Consider the following 12,667-nt stretch of genomic DNA (forward strand, 5'->3'; position numbering starts at 1 on the left):
TTTGACTTTGTATGTATTTATCATGCAACATACATATACAGAGAAGATCACAGTAGTATTTTCAACTATTATCAGTTACATTCATAATAGCATCAAAGAAACAAAGAGGAAAGAAGGGGAGAAACTGCAGGCTATTTTCTACTTACAGGAAATTTCCATAAGAAAAGGATTCAAAAATTCTATACATCCTTTTTGCTCTCTTATTTCTTAGATTTTGGAAAAACAAAAAACTCATAAACAATAAATAAAAAGTAACAACGAAAGTCTTCAGCAACAACATTTCATAGTAAATTAGTAATAAAAACTGAATTAGTAATTAGTAAATATAAATTAGTAAACATAATTAGTAATAAAATCTGAGATGAAAAATTTACTTAAGCCAGAAATATAAATTTACTACGGTAAAATAAATGTCTGCGCTCCCCTACTGAGATACGTGAAAGAATTTAATATAAATATATAGATAATATAGTGTTTTTCTTCTTCTTCTTCTTTTTCCTCTTTCCTCTCCTTCCTTTCTATCAAGCTACTGCCCATAGTCCAGTAAATGCACCTTTAAGTTAGTTTGCCATCGTGATATTATTCAGTTTATCTGTGCAATAAGGGCTCGCTCTTTTGGCAGTAGTTAGTGTTTATTACAAGTAAGTTTTGGGTTTCCCTGTTCGGTGTTTAGGTATATTAAGCCAGGTTCCTCTAGTGAGAAAGCCCCTATTCCTCCCTATTTCGAACCCGGGTCTCTCACACCAAAGGCATGTGTCTTATCCACTGCGCCATCACCACCCCTTACTGCTTCATCACAGGAGAAAGAGTCCAGCGATGAATCTTCTGACTCCTCAGATTCTGAACCAAGAGCGAAGAAGAAGACAAAGGATAAAAAGCCAAGAAACAAGAAGAAATCCAATAATAAACTTTATTTTATATAGTGCCTTTAAAAGTTGCATCTCAAAGCGCTTTACAAGAACATACAAATAAAATACATTGACACAAAAAATAGAAACATAGATCAAAACAAATTTAAGAGACACCCCCGCCGAAATACAGAATATTCACTTGTATGCTAGCCTGAAGAAATACGTTTTAAGTGAAGATTTAAAAACACTAAGTGCGTGTCTGATCTCAGTGGGAAGAGAATTCCAGAGTTTTGGAGCCACAGAAGAAAAAGCCTGAACGTAAACGCGTCGAAGGAATAATTAAAAAGCCAGAATCAGAAGAGCGGAGATTTCGTCTAGGGGTTTAGACAGTTCAGACAGGTATTGTGGCACTAAACCGTGCAAGGCCTTGTAGGTAAGCATGATGGTAATATGGACTGTTAATGGCACTATGGACTGATGGCGATAGGTATACCATGTCGAATGAGGTAGTTCCACACCTGTATGAGTTTCTCTCCGCTGCTGTACACAAAGGAAGCTATTTGGAAGAATGTTTCTAACCAAGCAGATCTTGGGCAACACTGACTGCCATAGTAGGAAAAGAATACTATAGTGAATGGGGGCTGAGATCTGCTGGGTTGCAAACATTCTTAGCTTCCTTTGTGTACAGCAGCGGAGAGAAACTCATACAGGTGTGGAACTACCTGAAGGTGAGTAAATAAACATTTTCATTTTTGGCCGAACTAATCCTTTAATAGTCTTAATGATTTGTTAATAAAAAATGTTTATAATGTTAATGTAAAACGTAAAAAAAAGGTTTACAATGTTACTGTTGGTTATTAGTGAACATTCTCCAAACACTTTTAAATATTGATTTTATTGTTACATTGTTACGTAATATCTTTACATTTTCTGTTGAGTTTTGTAAAGTAATATACAACTTATGCCTCTTGATTTAAGGTGCACTGATATTTAAAAACTTTAAATAAAAGGTGTGTTTTACCTTTTTAATTTCTGTGTTTGTTTTTTTTTAAGTGCTGGTGAATATGTATCTTAGAAGTAATCATTTTGGACATACTGGTGCAAAATAAGAATCACCTTGGTGGATGTTAATTGGTATTTTAGATAATGACATAATGACTTATGACTTAATAATAAATAGTTTTTAATTATGAATGCATTTTGCGATAGATGAGGTAGGTTAAACGTAAATATTGCAAGAAATCCACTGATGTTTGTGACAGCTGCAGGGGGCAAATTTATAAACAATTTTACATTGTGCCATTTTCGTACATCTAGAGCATGTTTGATTTGGTTTACACCAAAGTGTTAATTAATACATTAACTAACATGTGATTAAGGTAGTGTTATTCATGCAGTAGTTCATATGACTCATGTCGTAGTTAAGTTAGTTCTTCATTAGTTCTTGATTAATACACGTCTAAACTCATCGTTAGTTCATAGTCAAGTAATTATTAATTCGGGAATTAGTACATGATAATTCACGTACTGTTATTATAAAGTGTTACCGAAGAATATATGCTTCTAGGTGTTGTATCTAAGCCAATGAGCCATTATTTGGATTCTCAATGAAGCAGATTTAAAAACATGTGAGCAGAAACACAGAAATAACTGCTACCATGCTTTACATGTGAGAGGAAACCTGCAGTATGATGCAGACAAACTCATGAAGACAGGCATTCAAAAATGCTCCCATTCTATATAACTAAGAGTAACAAACACAAAATGTTGTACGTTAAATGTTAAGTTTATAATATGCGTAGTTGTTCGCTAAATTAAGTGGTTATGTGCTATAAAGACTGATTTACAACGCGTGAATTCTATTATTTTTATAGAATATTAAAATAATATATAGACTAATCATTTTGTGAAAGAAACGCTTCTTCAATTTATATTTTAAATGACCAATTGCCGTTTTTTCTTCTACTTCAAATTATAGGCTAGCTAATTATTAATTTTAAATCTATCTTAAATCAAGGTTTATCTGATAATTATTTTCCACCAAAATTGAAACCTTTAAAAATAAGCAGGTTTACATTTTAACCCATCATTTTGATCCTGGATTTAAGTAGCCTAATATTTGCACCATAACTTTAAACTCAGATTAAAATCTTGATTAGGGATTAACTTTAAACTTAATGAAGGTTTAAATAAAATGCACATGCAATTAAAATATGCAACTGTTTTAGCAAAAACAGTGGAGGTCTGAAAAAAAACAAGGTCTTGGAGAGGTGTTTACCAATGAAAATGAAAGCACATGGATTTGGCAGAGCTGCGAGGGTCGTGAATTCAAAACGCTTTTGAGACCACTTATGTCTGAGACTCATTCAAGACGAAACTGGACAAGTGTAAATGCATCTGCTTGTGGAAACCACATATGTACATTTTACTCTTCCCAAAATGTGTGAGAGCATGTTATAGGCTATAAGACATGTAATAGTCAGCGTTAAAGCTACACTCATCGCCACATATATAGCCAGCAAGCTGGCGTGCAAACTGCCGTGAATGAAGCTGAAAGTATAGTAATTTAATCTTTAAACTGCTGATGCCAATCTCTCATGTTTCAATCTTCGATCTTTTAATTGGCTGATGATGAATAAAATGTTGATTTTAAACTCTGTTGATTTATTTGACGTGATAGTGCGGCTTAATTCAAGATCGGATTTATATCCGTTTTTTTATGTGGCCAAAAGTAACAAATCAGATGGAAATCCGATCTGACAAAATGCATAAAGTAACCAGATGTAAACAAGCCCTAACTGTCTTTCCTCTCCCTCCCTCAAAATCAACGGACATGATAGTAAAAGGTCAGAAAACTGAATTACCGGTGTTGTGAACTGTGCTAAAAAAAAAAAGTAAGCATCTTCATCTTCTCTTACAAGCGTTCTGCACATGCAACTAACATAAATCACACTTTCAATAAAATAAATTGCAACTTAACACTAAAGCCAACCAGATTTTTTCAGTTTTCTCAACTTTTTGTTATATAAATTTAAAACAAGTTGAGAAATTTCCTAAAAAATAAGTTGCTGCTGAAGCTGTTTTTTTTTACAGTGTGGGTTTCGCAGATCACGTGGGGAGGGTACTTTTTACTGTGTGTGTGGATGACCGTCAGCCACCACCGAAGACCTTTTTGACCCAGGAAAAACCCTGATTTAGACATTTTAAATTCACTATTAAAAATATCAAATAATCAAGAAATCAAATTTTGTCAATGTTTTGCTCTTTGTTTATGATTTAGGAAAAGTTCTGCCATTTCTTTAATTTGCACCTGAATCACACATCAGGAGCGTTTCTTAGTGTCCAGTCAGTTCGGTATAACAGAAGAATAATGGCACACAGTAGCAGTTCTAGCTTGTGTGGAGCCCTCGGCGAACCCTTCTGCCACCTCTAAATGAAATTCATTTTACATCATTTTTGACAAATTCAGGCAAAACAAAATTTTTAAATTCAACGACCCCCCCCCTCTCTCAAAAAACAACAACAACAAGACAAGGCAAGGCAAGTTTATTTATATAGCACATTTCACACACAGTGGTAGTGCTTTACATAAAAGAAAATGAAATAGACATTAAAAATCAATAGAAACATGGAAATAAAAACAAGGAATTTTAAAATGATATAGAAATCGATTTAAAATAAATTTAAAACAGTTAAAGAAAATGATTATACATAAAATGTATTGCAGTCAGTTCGGACATATAGCACAGAGCTCATTCAACAAATGCACAGTTAAACAGATGAGTTTTGAGTCTTGATTTAAATGTGGCTAATGTTTTAGCACATCTGATCTCTTCTGGAAGCTGGTTCCAACTGCGGGCCGCATAATAGCTAAACGCAGACTCCCCTTGTTTTGTGTGAACCCTTGGTATTTCTAACTGACTCGATCCTAATGATCTGAGTGGTCTGTTCGGTTTATATTCAGTGAGCATATCAGCAATATATTTAGGTCCTAGGCCATTGAGTGACTTATAAACAAGTAAAAGTACTTTAAAATCAATCCTAAATGTAACTGGAAGCCAGTGTAAGGACCTGAGGACTGGTGTGATATGCTCAGATTTTCTGGTTTTAGTCAGAATCCTGGCAGCAGTGTTCTGGATGAGCTGCAGCTGTCTAATGGTCTTCTTGGGAAGGCCGGTGAGGAGACCATTACAGTAATCCACCCTGCTGGTGATAAAGGCATGAACAAGTTTCTCCAAGTCTTGACTGGAAACAAAACATCTAATTCTTGCAATGTTTTTGAGATGATAATATGCTGATTTAGTTACTGCTTTGACATGACTACTGAAACTAAGGTCTGTCTCCAGAATCACCCCAAGATTTCTGACTTGATTTTTAGTTGTTTGACCCCTAGAGTCAAGGCATGCATTCACCTTGAGAACTTCATCTTTGTTTCCAAATGCAATGACTTCAGTTTTCTCCTTGTTTAACTGAAGAAAGTTCTGGCACATCCAACTGCAGCATGACTGTCATGTTAGTCTGATGGGACCAAACTTCCTCTGTAAGTGATTATAAATCATAAGACACAACCCATATTTGAAGACTACAATAAGATTTCACTTCTACTGTCAATAAAATTTTGGTAGGCTACTATGAGATGGGTAGACTAAATGTTATATAATTCAGATGGGCTACCAGTTATTTTGATCAAAAATTGGATATTTTTAAATGTCATTGTTGGTACATTTTACCAGTATTTACCATAGTTTCAAAACAAAAATTAAAATAGGAAAAATATGCAATATGAAAATAATTTAAGAAAAGGTTCGTTTTACAGAGAGAAAAAATAAAAAAAGAGAAAGAAAAGAAAAGGAAAAAAAATGGTTTTCAAAAAGCCTTTTTCCAAAGGGTACATCTCAGTCAAGTCACACTTTTTCCCGAAGAAGCAAGTTTAGCTTCCCCACATGTTGAATTTGTAAACTGTCATGAAAAGGAAAACAGACTGTTAACGGAAGCTCTCCAGGATTTACTCCACCTGACTGTGTTAAAATGGCCAGTGATACGGTTTTGAAACCTGCCATTGTCAAGATTGAAAAGCCTCAGTCTGTCACATACAGCCCATTTAATTACCGGCCCCTTGCACAGGCTTACAATGCCAGTACTCCCCTTCAGTCACCTTTCCAAGTAGAGGCGGATATGAGTGATTTAGCAAGGTTTCTTGCCCGTCGTGAACTCATTAATGTGGGACTCACAAAATTTGATGACCACCCAGAGAACTACTGGGCTTGGAAGTCATCTTTTTTAAATGCTACCAGTGAGCTCTAACTTACTTCCAGCGAACAGCTGGATTTATTGATTAAGTGGCTGGCAGTAGGTCATCAGAATACGTGAGACGCATCAGGAGAAATGGATTTATCACCATAGAAAAAATCACCTGCAAGAGAAATGGATTTATCAAGGTTTTGAGTACAAAAGGAAGTACAATGTTAACTTCCCTCCATTCTCTTTCCTCACTGACATTGTCTGTCAGGAAGCCCGTGCTCGAAATGATCCAAGCTTTAGTATTGGTACATCCAGCACACACCAGATTAAAGCAGAATCTTTGGTTAAAATGCAAAGAATGCTTGCTGTGTCTACCCATAAGACGGGCCTGGCATCATCAACAGGGTTTTCTCCTAGAAGAAGTTCCAGTAACGAACCAATTGATGTAGAAAAGCAGTGTCCTATACATAAAAACAAACCTCATCTGCTGAGACGTTGCCATGGGTTCAGAGCAAAGACTCTAGAAGAGAGGCAAACACTGAATGTGAGAGTGATAGGCATGTGTCCACCCTTCATTCTGGTCCTCCTCCATGGGCCACAAAAGACCCCTTATCAGATCATGGCGGGGAGGAGGATAAAGGCCCTTCTGCTAATGTCACTTCTAGATGTACAGAGATTTGTGGAGACAGCCCGATACCCAAATCATGCTCCAAGATATGTCTGATAAGAGTATATCCTGAGGTGAGGGCTCTCCAGAGACTATGGTGAAGATGTATGCGGTGCTTGACAAGCAATGTAACAAGTTTTTGTTATATATTTAAAGTAAAAGGAATAGAGCATCCATATACACTTCGAACCTGTGCTGGAGTGATGGAAACTTCTGGAAGAAGAGCCACTGGATTTCAAGCCGTATCTATGGATGGAAAAGTATGTGTCACTCCCTACATACATCGAGTTGCATTACATGCCTGATGACCATTCTGAGATTCCATCTCCCACCATTGCACATCAGTTTCCCCATCATAAGTCTATAGCTCATGAAATACCTGAGATCGATCCAGGTGCGCAAATATTGCTACTCTTAGGGAGAGACATTATTCAAGTCCACAAAGTAAGAATGGTCCGAACCAGGCACTCAATGGTCCGAACCAGGCACCATTTGTCCAAAAACTTGATTTTGGTTGGGTGATAGTTGGAAATGTTTGCTTGGGGTCAGCACACAAGCCTAGTAAGGTTGATGTGTTCCATACAAACATACTTCATAATGGACACCCAAGCTTTTGTGAGCCATGTCCTAATCAGATATGGGTGAAAAAGAAACTAAGCAACAAAGATCATGCTGTCTCTTATCAAGGCTGTCATTTGTATCTAACCACTTGTCCCGAGGACTTCCTGGGTAACGAACTCAAGATGATGAAAAGGTAGCCCCTTCCATTGAAGATCGAGTGTTCATGGAACTGATAGCTAAGGACATGTTCATTGATAGCTCTAACAGCTGGATGGCACCTCTGCCTTTTAGAATTCCACGCCACCGGCTGCCCAACAATAGGGAACAGAGTATGAAACGTCTCCTGTCACTCCGTGAGACATTGAAGAGAAAGTCTCAAATGCAAAAACATTTCATTATGTTCATGCAAAGGATATTTGACACAGGTCATGTGGAACCAGCTACACCTGTAAAAGAAAATGAGGAGGTGTGGTACCTGCCCATTTTCGGTGTCTATCACCCTCGTAAGCTGGGACAGATCTGAGTCGTTTTTGACTCTAGCGCCCAGTACAAAGTTCTTTCGCTGAATCAAGTGCTTCTCTCGGGACCCAACCTGAATAATTTCTTGCTGGAATTAAGGAGTTTTGTTGCGTTTTCGAAATGAGGTGGTAGCAGTTACCGCTGACATCGAGCAGATGTTTCATAGCTTTGTGGTGAGAGCGGATCATCTGAACTTTCTCTGCTTCTTATGGTTTGAGGACAATGACCCCTCTAAAGATGTTAAGGAATTTAGGATGAATGTCCATGTTTTTCGGAATAGTCCCTCCCCTGTGGTGGCAATCTATGGACTTTATCGTGCAGCTCAACATGGGGAACTTGAGTTCGGGAAAGATGCAAGAGCCTTTGTAGAGCGTGACTTCTACGTGGATGATGGCCTAAAATCAATGCCCATGGCTGAGGAACCGATTGATCTGTTGAAAAGAACTCTGGAGATGTTTGCAAGTTCCAACCTGAGGCTTCATAAGGAAGCATCCAACAGTCCTGCTGTCATGCCCGCCAAGCCAGAGTCTGCTCACGTCATGCCCGTCAAGCCAGAGTCTACAGGGCCTGCTCATGAAAAAATACAGATAGATAGATTTATTTTGCAATTTTATATAGACTACTTTATTTCATTTTATATTAGCACATATTTTTATAATCCTGCTGCCAAAAATACCTGTGATTTTCCCAAAATAACCACTATATGGAGTCAAGATATAGATTTTGTTGTTGATATGGACAACATTGATGAGAGTGATGTAGTAATGTTTACTGTGAAGCTTAAACTGTGATGTACATGAGTTATTTGATTTAATCTGTGCTATTTTAATGTTTTTTTTTTTTTTTACCTAAAACATAGAAACACTGGCATTGATCTGTCTGCATTCAGTGGGCTTAAATAGATCACCCTTTACTGCAGATTTCACAAACAACGGACAGTTTTGACCTAAACACGATTTTCAGTTACAATAATTAATCCTAAAATTTGACATTAGTAACTTACTTTTCGCAGCATCAATTGCGCTCGCTCACGAGATCTCCCGGTTCTTGTGAATTCAGTTCACTGGAGACTCGCTCTAAACGGATAATTTGAATCAGTGAGTTGTCGATTCGAGAACAGCTGCAATCAGATCATTCCAATTCGTGAATGAATCGTTTGTTGCGATTTGCAAACCGATTCATTGAAAAGAATCAGTTTGTTCATGAATCAGACACCGCTTCTGCGTCTCGGAGCACGTGATGTATTTTAAGGAGTAACGATATGTTTTATGAAATGTAGTGAAGTAAAAAGTACGATCTTATGCTTAGGAATGGAGTGAAGTAAAAGTAACTTTCCTCAACACTGGTTGCTAATGTAGACAAAGTCATTCAATCTCAGTTGTGTGTGGAGTAAAATAGTTTATTAGGCAAATAAAAGCTTTATTGAGAAACTTAAAAACCACAAAAATCAATTATAATACTTCATGGTTTTTAGATATTACAACTAAAATAAAATTACTTTTTCCTGATTCAAATAAAATCAGCAGACAATAAAAGTTGATAAAATATAAAAAGTAAAGATAATGTAATAATACAATGGTAACATTTAATCAATTACATTTAATCAGCAAATACAAAAACAAGTAAAAGTGAAAACTAATGAGCCGGTTCTCTCTCTCCTACTGTCTTACAAGTATGGATAGATATCTGTAAGGTTTTATTGATTACTATTCTTAGAATCCTGCTTATTAAATATATTGAACATAATATGAAAAAAAATAACATACTCATAAGAAAACACAATTTAAGTCATGAAGCAAAATGACATCCAATAACAAAACTTTTTGGCATTGTTCTTTGGGGAGGAACTCCATCTTTGAGTTGATCTGAATCTTACAGTTGATCTGCTGGTTTTGAAGATGAAGAGGAACTTTATTAACTGTGTAATGTTTCTCTGTCATGTCGCTTGTAATGACAGATTTATCCAGATTATATTCTATTGCTTGATGCATTATTGTGCCATTGATGAGGATGCAGAATCAGACGTGAACGAGCTGGATCTGGAGATGATCTACTTGATGTGATAGTTTTTTGTATGACTGCGTAGAGAAGATGAATCATTGAAACACTTCCCACATGCAGTGCAGTGATATGGTTTCTCTCCAGTGTGAATCCTCTCATGTGATTTCAGATTTGCTGACTTACTGAATCTCTTGTCACAGTGTGAACACATGTACGGTTTCTCTCCAGTGTGAATCCTCTCATGTGATTTCAGATTTGCTGAATGACTGAATTGCTTGTCACAGTGTGAACACTTGTAAGGTTTCTCTCTAGTGTGGATGATCATGTGTATCTTAAGGTATGATGATTGTGAGAAAGTCTTCCCGCACTGATCACATGTGAATGGTTTCTCTCCAGTATGAACTCTCATATGTGACGTAAGGCTTTCTTTTCTTGAACAACTCTTCCCGCACTGATCACATGTGTACGGTTTCTCTCCAGTGTGGATCATCTCATGTTTTTTCAGATTTCCTGACTGACTGAATCTCTCATCACAGTGCGAACACTTAAAAGGTTTCTCTCCAGTGTGAATCCTCTGGTGTGTTTTCAGAGCTCCTGAATCGCTAAATCTCTTGTCACAGTGTGAACACTTGTACGGTTTCTCTCCAGTGTGGATCCTCTGGTGCAGTTTTAAACTGCTTGCTGCAGTAAAAGTCTTCTCACACTCAAAGCACATATACTCTCTCACACCAGTATGAACTTTCTGATGCACTTTTACATGTTCTGGACGTGAAAAACTCTTTCCACACAAATTACAAGAATGTGGCTTCTCCTTTGTATGAACTATCAGGTGTTTCTTCAGGTATGAAGCTCTCAAAAATGTTTTGCCGCATTGATCACATGTGCACAGTTTCTCTCTAGTGTGGATGTCCATGTGTACCTTAAGGGCTGATGAGTATGAGAAACTCTTCCCGCACTGATCACAGGAGAACGGTCTCTCTCCAGTATGAACTCTCATGTGGTCCATAAGGTTTGCTCTTAGTGGGAATTTATTCCCGCACTGATCACATGTGTACGGTTTATCTCCAGTATGAATCATCTCATGTGTTTTCAAAAATGCTGACAGTCTGAATCTCTTGTCACAGTGTGAACACTTGTAAGGTTTCTCTCCAGTGTGAATCCTCTGGTGCAGTTTTAAACTCTTTGCTGTAGTAAAAGTCTTCTCACACTCAAAGCACATGTACTCTCTCACACCAGTGTGTATGTTCTCATGTTCTGTCAAACTTTGTCGATATGAAAACCTCTTTCCACACAAATGACAAGAATGTGGTTTCTCTTTTGTATGAACTACCACGTGCTGTTTCAGGGCTGAATCTCTTGAAAATCTTTTGCCGCACTGATCACATGCGTAAGGTTTCTCTCCAGTGTGGATCATCTCATGTCTTTTCAGGGATCCTGACTGTCTGAATCTCTTGTCACAGTGTGAACACCTGTAAGGTTTTTCTCCAGTGTGAATCCTCTCATGCTTTTTTAAACAGGTTGCTGTTGTAAAAGTCTTCTCACACTCAAAGCACATGTACTCTCTCACACCAGTGTGTATTTTCTCATGTACTTTCAAATTTTGTAGACGTGAAAAACTCTTTCCACACAAATGACATGAATGTGGCTTCTCCTTTGTATGAACTACCAGGTGTGAACTCAGATTTGAAGCACACAAAAATGTTTTGTCGCATTGATCACATGAGTACAGTTTCTCTCCAGTGTGGATGTTCATGTGCTCCTTAAGGGTTGATGATTGTGTGAAACTCTTCCCGCACTGATCACAAGTGAACGGTTTCTCTCCAGTATGAACTCTCATATGCCCTGTAAGGTATCCTTTTAATGCAAAACTCTTCCCGCATTGATCACATGCGTACGGTTTCTCTCCAGTGTGGATGTTCATGTGATACTTAAGGGTTGATGAGTGTGAGAAACTCATCCCGCACTGGTCACAAGTGAACGGTTTCTCTCCTGTATGAACTCTCATGTGACGCTCAAGATGTTGTTTGTTTGTGAAACTCGTTCCACACTGAGTGCAGGTGAAAGATTTCATGGCCTTTTTTTTCTTTAAATCTTTAACCTGTTTGGGTTTTTCTACACTTCTGAGATTATTTTTCTCCTCAGAATTCTTCTTTCTCCTCATTGTCTCCAATCAACTCTGAAACAAAAGTACATTTGTCAGTAACTCATTAAAGAAACAGGAACGTGAAAGGACGTAAAGATGATACATCACAGGAGAGTCTGTAAAGGGTCTACTTTTATTTATGTATAAATATAAATATAATTTAAACTTTTATGCAAAAACTCTAGGCTACAAGATCCAGTTCTCAAAAGTCTTGTTTATGTATGTATGTTTTATGACCTTATTTCAGTGACTTTAAATTTTGAGTTTTTCACTAACCACGCATAAATGTTGTTTTCTCAAAAACACAATCATGTACATGCTGCTCACATATTATTGCAGCCCAGTTTGTGCTAATTACAGTGTTATTAAACTTTAGCCATTAAAATGATTAAAAGCAACTGAAAAGAAGCACAAATGTCAGGGCATGTCAAAACTTCTCCAGGGCCCCAGAGGGTTGAAATAGGCACAATCCTCATGTTTCTATAGGGAGAACCAGGGCTTGACATTAACACCCGCCAAATGCGGGTGGATTTCAGCTGTGGCGGGTAACACGGTCACTCCCACTAGCTCTGGTGGGTTGATTTTTATATACAGTAACAGACCTAGACATTAATGCTTATCCTGTACAAGCAGATTTTCTCAAGGGGAAAATGAAAGAAGAGAATTTTACTTGACTGACCGGAA

At 37.3% G+C, this 12,667-nt stretch overlaps 1 protein-coding gene across 1 annotated transcript in view; it reads left to right on the forward strand.

Annotated features, from left to right (window-relative positions):
- The window catches only part of LOC306852701 (GTPase IMAP family member 4-like), a 52,657-nt gene that overhangs the window by 28,445 nt on the left and 11,545 nt on the right, over positions 1-12,667 (forward strand). The gene's annotated exons all lie outside the window — the stretch shown is intronic.

The sequence above is a fragment of the Barbus barbus genome (genome assembly GCF_936440315.1).
Source record: "Barbus barbus genome assembly, chromosome: 3".
Taxonomy (NCBI): Eukaryota; Metazoa; Chordata; class Actinopteri; order Cypriniformes; family Cyprinidae; genus Barbus; species Barbus barbus.